Here is a 13,579-nt window from a genome sequence, read left to right as displayed (position 1 = left end):
TTGTGATTTCTTGATCCTGTCAGTTTATAGTCATTTAAAATGTGGGCAGTTGTCACGAGTAACCTAGCGGAAAGTAGCCTAAATGGAAAAGTTGGTTTTAAATAGTTTTTGGTAATTACCATGAGGTTAAAGTTAATATATCTCACACAGCAGGAGGGTTTTATGGCCTTTTGCTTTGTATTGCCTACCCAGTTACCCCAGCACTCAGAGCGCAGGCAGACATGCGAGAAATTAAAAGTGAGGCCGAAACAGATTACTGCTAAGTGCTCCGATGTTCAGGCGAGAGAGGAAAGGTGGACACTAAAGGACTTTTAGAGAATCGGAGGACGTCCGTATAGCCAAATAATAGATAAGGGAAAAATGGTCTGAAAAGAAAGAATCTCATATCTGTAATGGTCAGTCGTTCAGGTGCTGTGCCTGGACCATTGAGTTTTGTGGTCAGATTCAATTTCCGATATTTTATTGTGGCACTGCCACTCCATTAAGACTCATTTCCTTCTCACCAGTAGTGACTTTGGGGGACCCGAGGAATTTGAAGGCCAATTGACTTTTAATATGAATCACGCTGTGATCGCCCCATTCTCGTCCCCCGCCTACAAATTAGAAATGGCAAACAGAGTGTCCCCATCAAAACGCTCTTTTCATGTTTTCCGTTCATGCTCCACGAGTCCCCCGACTCCACCCCCACTGCAGTGTGTGTGTATGTGTCTGGGATTCTCTGTGCGTGAGTTTACCTGTGTGTGAGTGTATGGGTTGGTACAGGTGACCAGGTAACGTGTTGCAATATCAGGATATTGTGGTCACGGACACGTTTGTCTTGTTTTTTTTTTTCACATTTCTGGAAGATATTATGGAGAAAAATGAGAACTGAAGCTCAGTTTTTGTGTGTTAAAACATATTTGGTAGATTAACTTCACTTCTGAAGTCTTTCTGCAGCATCTTACAGTGTATAAATAAATGTGCAAGTAATATAAGTAGGATTATATATTTTATATCGCAAATATGTAGTATTGTTATGATTGTAAACTACATGTAAATTTAGCAAAAATATAACCTAACTGCTGACAATGGTATGATGATATTACATTTTCTTGAATTTTTTTGTTTAAGCAAAAATGTATCAATTTCAGGCATATGCTTAAAACAAGAAAAATATGTGCCAGTGCAGTAAGAAAGATAGACAGTTCTTAAATTAAATCTTTATCTTGTGCAATTTTGTTTTTCAAGTAAATTAATCTTGTTTCAAGGATGCTTAAGATACATTTAAGAAAAGCTGCATGTTTTTTGTGTCCAGAAAATGCATCTTGAATCAAGAAATATTTTTTCTTATTTTAAGCAAAAATATAACAATTTGAGGCCAGTGCAGTAAGAAAAATAAACACTTCTTGAATTAAATCTTTATCTTATGCAAGTAAATTAATCTTGTTCTAATGATGTTTTGCTATTTTTACTGAAAACAGGACAAAAATTAATTTTGAAATGTTGGGTGCACTATTCAAAGAGCACTTAGAAGCAACATGTTTTGCACTTATACACTGTAAAAAAAAAAAAAAAGTACCCTCATCCCACTCCTGTATGCAACTTGTGACTACTCACTACTCACCAAGTCAGGTTTATATTGCGCCCCCTACAGGAAACACCTGCTCAGTGCCGTGCTGCCAGTCCCAAGGCCCTGAAGCACAAATTCATTAGTATGCACAGACACTCTCTCAGTGTGTGTGTGGCAGGAGCGGGAGCAGGCCGGCGTGGAGCAGAGGGGAGACAGTATTTTATCCACGCTTGCCAGTATTATGAGGCTGAGCGAGAGATTCACATTATCGTAATGGGAAAGTCAGCGCAGCAAGATGATGCCCCGGAGCCACGCCACTGATTGGCTGCAAAGCTGTATTTATATATAGCAGAGTGAGTTCACTTTTAGTTCAGCACTGAAGAAGAGAAACAGGCCTGTCTGACTGCCACTTCATCTGCTGCACAGAACACTATAAACTTAGCCTGGAGTTTAGGACTGCGCACTTGGCCATGTGTGCTGTGCAGTAAAAAAAATTTATGTCCATTTTCAGTCTATGAGGTTTATGCAAATAACAACTCCATTGACATCAGTGGACTTTATAATGATCACATTATTCATAGTTTTTAAGATGCTAACAAGTTGTGTAAAATTGTTCCATTCTCCCTCTCTGAATTTAAATGGAAAAAATTGTTAAACAGTTTAAATATGTTCAGTGGTTTAACTATAAATTACCGTACGTACTGTGGAAAAGCTTATTAGATTTAACAGGACAAAGTAAAATACTATGAAAGTTATGTTTTTGCAAGTAAAAAAAAAAAAAAAAAAATTAACATTCAAAATTATATCCAACAAGACAATACAGTTTACTCCCAGATGTCTCTGTGAAAAGCATGAAATTTGATAACATTTTGTTTCTTTTATAATGTTACTACTACTTTTGTTTTCAGTTATGTGTATATAAGGGTGTTTTATGTTCCATTTTATGTTTGATTAATGTTTATTGTTTTAGTGTCCTGTACACTACTGTTCAAAAGTTTGAGGTCAGTAAGATTTTATAAAATGTTTTTGAAAGACGTCTCTTATGCTCACCAAGGCTGTATTTATTTGATCGAAATAGTCACACAATCCTTCAGAAATTACTCTAATATGCTGATTTGGTGGTCAAGCCACATTTTTTATTTATTTATTTATTTTTTTCTTATAATAAATGTTGAAATATTTTTGTGGATCAGTGATACATTTTGTGGATTAGTGATATTTCAGGGAAATATTCAATTTAATGCATCCATACCAAATAAACATATTAATATATTTTTTTATTTTTTTTAATCTTACTGACCCAAAACATTTGAATGGCAATGTATATAACTCTGCTGGCGTCTTTTTCATCTTATGGGTAACACACAACTGAGAATGTTTTAATGAAAAATTTAAAAGGATTGTTGTAGTTTGTGAGCTACTGTGGAGCTTAAATTTCAGTCTGTTCCTAACATATTGTATGGCTTCAAAAAAAGAAAAAGTCATTATGACATGAGGGTGAGTAAATGATGACAGAATTTTAATTTTTGGGTGAACTATCCCTTTAATTAACAAACTACCCCTGAGTTAGTTATACTTCTCTTCGCTGTGTGCTCTCCTATATTTGCACAGTATGCATTCCCGCACCAACAGGACTACAGAAATAAAGATGAGACCGTAAATAGTATGACACTAGCCACAGTCGTTTCTCCCTAATCAGCTGAAACTACAGTGCCAAGTCAGAGCTTCTGCCACTGAGAAGAACACTGCATCATTTAAAGAGGAACTCCCCTGGACATGCCTCAAAATTACTGTACAAGAAAAGTGCTGACTCTGAAGAGGCTTTTCACATTTATGAATAAATTGCTCTGTGGAAGAGGAGAGAAGAAAAGGAGGCAGGCAGCAAGAGGTAAATCTTGAAGTGGAAATGGCTCATTATGTTAGTGATGAGGCCGGGTAATGCCTGCTTGACCAGCCCAGCGTCTGTCAGATGAAGATGCATTGATTAACCCTTATACATTACCCTTCAGCCATAGTGCGCAATGCCGTGAACAAATGGATATCAGCACTTTAATGTTACAGTAACATCACTAGATGCTCTGCAGCATGATTATGGACGAAATATTACAGGTGTTTATTCTAGTTTATCTGAATTTTATGGTGATTTAAACAACAAAATAAGTAAGTAATACATATAATATTAAACTCTGCACCTGGAATTCGTAACATCAAAGTGTGTTAAATAAAGCCCATCAAAACATTCTTGGCTGGTGTAATTAGAGATATTGTGTCTCATTGCAGGCCGAGTTATACACTGTTCACCATCTTAGAGATTGCAGTCAGCAGTTTGTGTCACCTGTTTACCCCTGATTCTTTGCTCTCATTGGATTTGAATGGCTAATGAGGGGTAAGTGTGCACTTTTTGTATGTGTATTGTTTTGTTTCAACGGCACCTGTTTGACGTGCATATTTGGGCAAGAGAGAAGAGAGAACAATGTCCCACGTCACAGGTCTCTATGTGCTCCATGAGGACCTTTGAACATTTTAATAACACTTTTGAAAATAAAGGTTCTTTAGCATCTATGGTTCCAAGAACCTTAAATATCCATTAAAACTTTCCATTATACAAATTAAGGTTTTTTTTTTATTATTGTGTAAGAAAAAGTTATAAAAGTTATTTTAAGAATTGTTCACTGAAAGGTTCTTTAGGGAACCAAAAATGTTTTTTTATGGCATCGCTACTAAACCAGGAACCTTTATTTTTGAAAGTGAAGGTGAGCATTGTTAGTAGGCCCAATTACTGTTTGAAATAGGATATCCTATTACTGTTACTTTTTCTAAGCAATCAGATTATTGATTTTTGCATGTCGAGAGGATAAAACCTAGCAGATTTTCATATTCTTAAATGTGTAGTTTCAGTTCTAGAGTTTCATTTAAATGTAATTTAATTAGGGAATGACTAAAAATACTGATGTGCATTATAGTTACCTGTATATCACCTTAAAGATTTTGCTAAGACTTTATACTCGTATTACTATAAATGGGATAAAGTGCAACATGCAATATGGCGGAATAGACCTATTTTGTGTTTGCAAACAGCGATGACGGTTTTTGTGGGTGGAGCCTAACTGGTGGCAGAAAATGACAGTTCTGCAGTAGCAGTCTGTGGAAGCCATGGGATAAAAGAATAAAAAAGTTAATTTCGAGTTTATATCTTACAATTCTGACTTTTTCTTTTCAAATCCGAGTTTATATCTCACAATTCTTAGAAGGAAAAACATAATTGTGAGATATACGCGTTATTCTGTCTTTTTTTCCTCAGAATTGCGAGTGTATATCCCGCAATTCTGACTTTTTTCCCCTTCAGAATTGTGATATTAAGACACAGTTGCGAGTTATAAAGTCTGAACTGGGAGATATAAACTCGCAAATGCAAGGAAAAAAGTCAAAATTGTGAGATAAAAATGTTATAGGCTATGTTTAAAAGTTATCTATGTAAAATATTATAGGTTTAAGTATTGTTTCATGCTGTAACTGCTATGTATGTATGCCCCCTATGACCTGCATATGTGAATTTTATATAGACTTACTGTTTACATCAAATTCATGTTTTAATAGTAGACTAATCATTGCAGGTTTCATCAGTCCAGTCTGTGACTGGCAACATAAACGTCTGTGTTTAGCTTCAAAGGGCGTCTTCGACAACTGTATTCTGTAAAAATGCAGACTATATTTTTTGCATTCTGATTCCAACAAAACATTTTTCTCTTATTCTGTCCATTTTCCTCACTTGTTACCACTATTTTTCTGCCACCACTATGTGCGCATGGCTGCAAGTGACGTAACTGTGCCGTCTTCCAAATAAAAGAGGCAATCACCGATCGGTGAAGCCATCGCATTACTGCAGCTGCTGTTAGAACTTAGAAGCTCCAGTTGCTATCGAAACAGTCAGTGTTCTGAGACGCTCGCTTAGGACTGCGCATGCGCATTGGCTGGTCCAGCCTGAAAAATAAGCATTTTTAATGCTATTTGAGCAAGAAACCGCATTTATGATACAGTTGTTGACAGATTTCATTGGCGAGTTGAAATATGAAATTTAATCGTAAGCTTGGTGAACAGCTTTGGAGAATCTTATGTTTCCCTATTCAAAGAGATAGGAGCCTCACTTGACTGAAATAGCTGGCCGAGAGCCATTTCAAAGATGGCCGCCGAGTGAAATGACTTGCTTGAGAGGGACTTTGGAATAGTCTTTAGTCAGGTTACTCTCTTGAATTTAACATGAATGAAAACGAGTCTTTACAATAGCACACACTGTATAAAGTTCCTAGATCATGTAACTTTCACAACCCACAACTTTCAAAACTATTTTATTAAGTTTTTGTCTGTTTAATTTTTTTTCGTAAAGACGTTTCGTTAGCTGAACAATTGGTATGTTGTTAAATAACAGTACTATAATCCATTAAAACATACAGTATTTTATCCCTTACAGCCTCATTTTCATTCCTGTCAAACAAAGAAAGAAAAAAAAGTTGGCGCTTCCCTGACTAAGATCTAGAAAATATTCCATTATTTGCAAAATGTAACGAAGATGAAACAATATTACAGTAACATTAAAACTGGAGTTTAATCTGAGGTAATTTTCACTACACTCATCGATAAATAAGATGCAAGATGGCGCCAGTTGTTCTTTTATGAAACGAAAAGGAGAACATGGTGTGATGCGATGGACGAGGAAATCTTAGGAAATATAAGACCGCTAAATGCTGCAAATGACCAATCATAATCAAGAATTCTATAACACTGTAAAATATAGGGTAACTCAAACAAATGTTGGGTGTTGACAAAAAGGTTGATCAGAACAACCTTTGAATATAAGAAATTCCGAAATTGGTTCGTCATTGAGATCTGAGGTGTCAATTGAACATGATATGGTCTGACTGCGGCACATTCAGAGCCGGTCATGCTTAGCTTGTGGAAAAAATGACCGAATAATTCTGGACCGAATTTCTGTTCCTGTTGATGTGTTAAATATGTGTGGTCTGTCCTTGTGGGGCGGTTAGCACAGACAGCGAGACATTTTACACCATAGAAAAAGCGTTCCTTAGGAGGACAAAATCTGTGTGCGTGCGAGAGTTGGCGTGTCTGTGTATGCGTGTGGTGCAGTGAACACGCTTTGAGGGATTGTGCCCCAGAAAGTGAGTCTCAGTTGGGGAAAATGCTGAGGCCAGCAGTTCCCACCTGCTGGAGCAAATCGGATGAGCTTACATTCCCATGGCTGATCCCAAAACGAAGATGTTATGTGCATACACTAGGTTTCTATACAGGCTCAGACAACTCACTTAAACTAAGTTGACCAAAGTTTATCGTTGCTATTGTTGATCATGACTCTGGTTTGCTTATTTTTAACACAAAGGCACCATTTACCTCTGGTAGGCTATTAAGATGCGTTTTTGTCGATCCGGTCGCAAGTGGATGGCGCTAAATACAGGTGTAAACGGAGTCTAAAATGTTTTGTGGTTGTCCGCTTTCAACCACTTCCAGAGGTAGTTGAAAACGCATTCGACTGGATTGTTTTCATAGTATAGATGCTCATTTGGTCAAATGTGTTAAAACAGCCACAAAAGACTACTGCTACTCTCCTACTCTTCGCCTACTGACTTAATGCGTAAACATTATTGGAAGTGCACTAGTCAGAAGTGATTAAAACTTTCGGCTTAAGAACCAATTTTGGTTTGAAGACGAAAAACATACCAAGCACAATGTTCTCTCACCATTTCTGATTTCTAACACACTCACCGTGTTCGCCGTAGTCTTGTGGCTATCAGAGCAGAAACAAAAGCTGCTGCTCTCTGTATGTTTTTCCGTCGTCTCTGGTCACTTTCATGTGTAAATTGCGTGAGCTGATTTTGTCCATTAGATCGAAAGATCTGAAACAGCCTATACATTTGACAGAAGTGGTTGAAAGTGGACAAATGAGACAGATTTAAACACCAGGTGTAAACGGGTATGTGTCTCCCTCGTCTACTTGTGATTCGATCAACCAAAACACATCTTAATAACAGGTGTAAACAGAGCCACAGTTCTACCCCCCCCCCCCCCCCCCCATGTCAAGCTTCCAGTATACTGAACAAATTTGAGATTTTTTATTATTTTTATTTATTTATTTATTTATTGCTGAATGGCAAAAATACTTAAAATATCTTTGGTAAAAAATAATCTTATTCTTTGTGGAAATTAATTTATTTATTTATTAATGTCAGCTTACAAATAAAATGAGAAATGGGAATGGCAATTCATATCTTGGACACTAGTTAGTGTAGTGTAGTTTTTTTTTGTTTTTTTTTTACCTAAAATGTCTTTGTACATTTGTCATTATAGAATGTTTTGAATGTTTTAAATGCCACATTAATTTTTTTATACAACAATTTTGAGTGAGGATTTTATTGATGTTTGGTGAGTAAAATTTTACACTTCCATATTACACATCCTGCAATTTAAAATAATTAAGGTAGGACTAACAATAATGTGTATAATAACCTGCTACAGGACGTTAATACATATTACAGTAAATGCATATTGTTCTTTATTATTAATTACTAGGTGCTTACGTAATGACATTATAATGTAAAGAAATCACTGATTAAGGTATGTTTTAATTTATAATAATTATTTTATTTATTTTATCTGATAAAACTTGGATCCCAGTAGTATATGCTGAATACACAAGAAATGTTTCGTTTAATGCTTGTGATTATCAGTTTTTTTTTATGCAACAATTAATATTTTTCATATTTAATTTTTGTTTGTAAATTTTCCCATTTTGGGATTTGAGGCATTATGAATTGATGTTGAAAATTAGGAGCACCAGATATCAGGATCATATGTAAAGATATGTCAAAAGAAGCAAAAATGGAGCTCCTGTTGTAAAATTAGCATTGTAACAGCTTTAATGAACAAACTGACAAACAATATGACTGTGATGTTGTTTTGAAAGATTGAAATTTGAAACTTGCTTGGAATTTTGAAATGCTTCAGATGTTCTCCTGACATACATCTGCCAGACAAATGTATAAATTTAGTACTTCTTTTTTGAAATTCTTGTTCTTAAATCTGTTATTTTGTCTCTTCAGGTTTTTTCTTAGTTTGAAGGCTGTAGATGTACATTTCCTCACTACAGTTTTTTTGGTTTGATCCATGGAATGACACTGTGTCCATGCATGAGCTGTAATAGCATGAAGAACATCAAGTAAAGGTAAGTTTACCAAAAGCGTGTGCGCGTGTGTGATTAGTCTACCTTTTGTGCTTTCTTATGTGGAAGCACGCCGCTCAGGCGGAAAAGATCTAATGTGGTTTATTTATGTCATTTGAGATCTTGTTATATTAATTTGTGTTCATGTGTGTCCTGACTATCTAGTGTAAATACTTGCCCCTGTTTTGTAGCGTCTGATAAATTACTTAATTTACTGGATGTTAATGACACATTCATTGATTTAGAAAACAGTTTTGCCTGTTTCCATCTCACAATTGTTTCTTTGATGAGCTTTCGTACAAAATAATTGAGCCTGTTAATTAGCTTCATTATGAGTGCCTAATAACCCTAAAGCTTTTAGGAAATAGACTTGTGTCTAAAGGCTGAAGTTCTTGACATTGTTTATCCCGGGTGGCTGCTCTTTTACGAAGGCTTCTGTAATTTAATAAAATGACTGAGAAGAGGGATGTTATTTTTGTTTGTTCTCTATGTATATGTGTATGTTTGTTCATTTATGAGCTAATGTGATGTTACGGTATTTTTGTAAAACACCATTTTAAAATACCTTATACATTACCTTAGCTCATTTATATTATATTATATTATATTATATTATATTATATTATATTATATTATATTAGCGTGTGTGTGTGTGTGAAAAAAGGGGGAAATATACTGAAAAAAATATTAGGATTTACTTCGAAACTATTTTCACTCAAAAATTGCTAGTAAATTTTCACTAATTATTACAAATAAACATCAAGTAACATTGAATTATATGTGAATCTTTAAATTACAAAGAAAGAAAAAGTATTTTCTTACACACACATGCATAAAATATTAATCAGCCATACACACGTAGACATGCGCACACACACGCATGTTGGGTTTCCATGTTTTATGGGGACTTTCCATAGACACAATGATTTTTATACTGTACAAACTGTATTTTCTATCCCTAAACAGACTCACAGGCTTTCTGCATTTTTATATTTTTAAAAAACATTATTTAATATGATTTATAAGCTGTTTTCCTCATGGGGACCAAAAGATGTCCCTACAAGGTCAAAGATTTCTGGTATTGCCAGAACCGCGCGCGCACACACACACACACACACACACACACACACACACACACATATTATAAGTATATAATGTGTTCAAAATATTTTTCTTATTTTAAGTATAAAAGTGTATAATAATTGTGTATACTATTTTGTAAATTATACTATATAATATTATAAAACGGCGTAGAGTAAAGTTTAAATGTTCAGTATTTCAAAATTACGTAATTGTTATACGTTTTGCAGATGCTGTTTTCATTTCATTCAAGAAATACATTTTCTGTCCAAGGGATTTGAACCCATGACCTTGGTGTTGCTAGCACTATGCTATACTATTTGAGCTACAAGAATGATAGATTAAACTAAATGAGCCTAAATAACACACGGTATGTGTTCATATGTGTGTCAGTATATGTTTATAGGGTCCTGATGGGAGCTCTTTTGTCCAGTCTGAGGTTGAGTAAAGTGCCGGCTGCGGTGGTGTGACAGAAGCGACTGTGTGATTGAAGACGCTGGGGTTGGAGAGGCTGTTGGCAGCTATATTTCAGCGTGGAGATGGATGGACTTCATGATGCGAGTTTTGCGTCAGGGTGAGCTCCGCGCCTAACTAGGCCTGAATAATTCACAACGGCCGTTATTGCAGAAGGGCTGATCAGCAGCGACGAAAAAGACGAGAGACGAGATAATAACATGGCTCGGGGTATGGAGATGAGCGCCTGTGCGTCAAGCTGATCTGAATAGTTAATGCGAAAAGAGAGAGAGAGAGTCGACGCTGGAATAGAGCGGCAGTGGCCCTTCGCTAAGCCTGGGTAATGGATGGAGAACGCCAGAGACAGTTATGCTAGAGTGCTGGGCTGATCGCTGGTTTGGGGCGATGAGCTTAACTCCTTGTCTCTGGATCGTGTCATAAAGGAGGAATAATACCCACCAGGTCCTCTCATAAATATGCTAAGGAGGAGAAATAAGGATCTAAATATGATTTTTATGAGTGACAGAGAGAGAGAGGGAGCGAGAGGGTACGCATCCATGGCAAAGTGCTTGGCAAACAAAGGAAGGGCAATATTTCAGTACATTTGCTGCCAACATCGTTCTGTGTGAGGTGAGAGGCTGCTATAACAACACTAAATTCAGATCTGCTTGTGTCATTTAAATCCCCATAAAAGACGTTATGTTTCTGCTGCCGGTATGTGGACAAAAGCACTGCGAAACAGTAGCGGGAAATAACTCTGCTTTATTTAGGAGAAAATGCAAATAATCCTGCCCGAGGTATGACTTAAACCTGCCCATTCCTCAGCTATTCTGTAACAAAAATCATTAATATTACACATATAACTTTACGTTGGATTTATAATGCATTCCGCATAAATCCTCCGCCATAAATGATCGTAAAAGAATGCGAGCAAGTGGCACCGGGCTAAGTCGTCATTTGCTATCCGCTTACATGTTATTTCTATTTTGTGTCTCCTTGGCCTCTCTCGCATCCCATGTCTGTGCTCTTAACAAGTGTCCAGAATGCAACGGTGGTGTCAGAATCTTGCACGATGACCTCTGACCCCTGCTAATCTCCTCTCACTCTGAACAGGTCAACTCATAAAACTGAGTGACAGGATTTTTACGAAGAAAAATGTTTGTGCGTGGCTTCCCCTCTGGCTTATGTGAAGCATACAGTATCCATTTCATGATAACAATTTATGGAGCTCAAAATGTGATGGTAGTCATTGTCACCTTAGGGTAGACGACATTGTGATTATACGCATCTCATCTGATGCAAGACAAATGGGCCTACTTCCTATTAGAATAAGCAGCTATATTATATTCAGTAGTTTGAAAATGCCGTGTTTTTGTTCTTTGTTCTTTGTTAGACTGCTGGGGTAGTTATTTATGTCATAAATTATGAGAACTATATTACGAAGATTTGCAGCGCCATTACAAAGTATAGTATTTTAGGCGAAGTGATGTGAATGTCCATTGCGTGTGTTCAGTCTCTTTCTTCTCCTGTTGTTTTGTGCAGACTCTGTTCGTCTCGGCTCCGGGCTGATGGCGAAATCCAGCACCTGTTGTGCGACACATATGTAGGACAACCTCTTCATGGCCCCCATGTGTTGATCAGCAGTAAAGCTGGATATCTGTGGCAATTGTTACGTGACAGTATTAACGTGATTGATTCAAAGGCTGAACAGCAGGGCCTTCGTGTGATAACATCTGACATGGTAAAATATATGGCGGAAATAACAGGCCCTTGAATGTGTGTGCAAGATGAAAGACTGTTATATATATGTTTAACTAAATTAAAACATTTATAAAAAAAATAATAAAAATGTAAAATAATTTTAATCGAATATATACAGTAAGTGGTGTTAAATCATAACCTGGACTGATATGTTTTTAAAAAAAAAAAGAAAAAAAAGAATTGGAAGGCATTTGGAAACCCATTTCTGCAAATAAATGAAAAAAAAAAACATACTTTGGTAAATCATAATTATGACATCATATGTCAAAATTATGATATATTAAGTCATATAATGCGAGGAGCAGTCTAAATTATGAGAAACGGTATAAATTATAAGACAAGTCACAAATCTGACATAAAAAAATAAGATGTATTGTCATAATTATGACTTATCTCATAATTTTGACTTATGTCAGTTTAGAATTCTCATAATTTTGACTTTTTTATGTCTTAATTATGCCTTTTCATGTCATAATTGTGACCCTGGACCACAAAACCAGTCATAAGTAGCACGGGTATATTTGTAGCAATAGCCAACAATACATTGTATGGGTCAAAATTATCGATTTTTCTTATGCCAAAAATCATTAGGATATTAAGTAAAGATCATGTTCCATAAAGATAATATGTACTTTTCCTACCATAAATATATCAAAAATGTATTTTTGTGAGTGGATATGCATTGCTAAGGACTTAATTTGGACAACTTTAAAGGCGATTTTCTCAATATTTTTTGCACCCTCAGATTCTAGATTTTCAAATAGTTGTATCTCGGCCAAATATTGTCCTATCCTAACAAACCATACATCAATGGAAAGCTTGTTTATTCACTAAATAAGCATTATTTTTTTACTCAATTTAAAAAAATTGACCCTTATGACTGGTTTTGTGGTCCAGGGTCAAAATTATGATTTACCAAAGCATTTTTTATGTGGTGGAAAGTAAGCGGTAGTGACAAATGATTGCAACAAGTTATTTCCACTTTTATGTGAAAAATGCTGAGTATAAGCGAAGCGCTTTGACAGAGCTGTTCCAGATTGATTTGTTAAGAGGTAGTGAGTGAGTCCAATCTTGAATAAGAGGGATCTCCCAGCTTGCTGGATCCCTCTTAGAGTGAGAAAGGTCCGTTCTGTGTCCAGAGGTTAATAGGGGTCAGTTGAACAAAATCACAGAAGTTGCGACTCCTGTTTGGGCAAACAGAGCAACAGAGATCTGTTTCAGTGACTTAGTCTAGACTGTGGCAGTTTGCCTTTCTCTTTTAGCCCATCTGGATGTTTGATCTGGTGTAAACCATCGACCTTGCAGTGCTTAAACCCACCCCCAAACGCAACAGCAAGGTCAATATGGCACAGTTCTTGCACCTACATTATCAGTCAGGACTAACCCTGAGGCCTCACCAGAACAGCTGATCCAACACCAAGAAACAGAGAGAAAATCTGCTTTAACACAATCTGTATTGAAACTAACACCTCTTTATTATTCTTGTGTTTTCCAGAAATGCAAGGGAA

The 13,579-nt window shown here is 36.2% G+C and overlaps 1 long non-coding RNA gene across 2 annotated transcripts in view; it reads left to right on the top strand.

Annotated features, from left to right (window-relative positions):
* The window catches only part of LOC127525527 (uncharacterized), a 35,565-nt gene extending 23,018 nt beyond the window's left edge, over positions 1 to 12,547 (top strand). The window contains exons 1-4 of one of the 2 annotated variants that reach the window (XR_007933361.1): positions 3,825 to 3,935; positions 8,659 to 8,780; positions 10,251 to 10,431; positions 11,853 to 12,547. This is a non-coding gene — a long non-coding RNA (uncharacterized LOC127525527). Of the gene's footprint in view, positions 1 to 3,824; positions 3,936 to 8,658; positions 8,781 to 10,250; positions 10,432 to 11,852 lie in introns of those variants that run through there. The other variant, XR_007933360.1, reaches the window with a different exon arrangement.
* Positions 12,548 to 13,579: the final 1,032 nt, after the last annotated feature.

Source organism: Ctenopharyngodon idella, chromosome 13 (assembly GCF_019924925.1).
Source record: "Ctenopharyngodon idella isolate HZGC_01 chromosome 13, HZGC01, whole genome shotgun sequence".
Lineage (NCBI taxonomy): Eukaryota > Metazoa > Chordata > Actinopteri > Cypriniformes > Xenocyprididae > Ctenopharyngodon > Ctenopharyngodon idella.
Note: the sequence above shows the minus strand (reverse complement) of the source record. Positions and strands in the feature narration are given on the sequence as shown.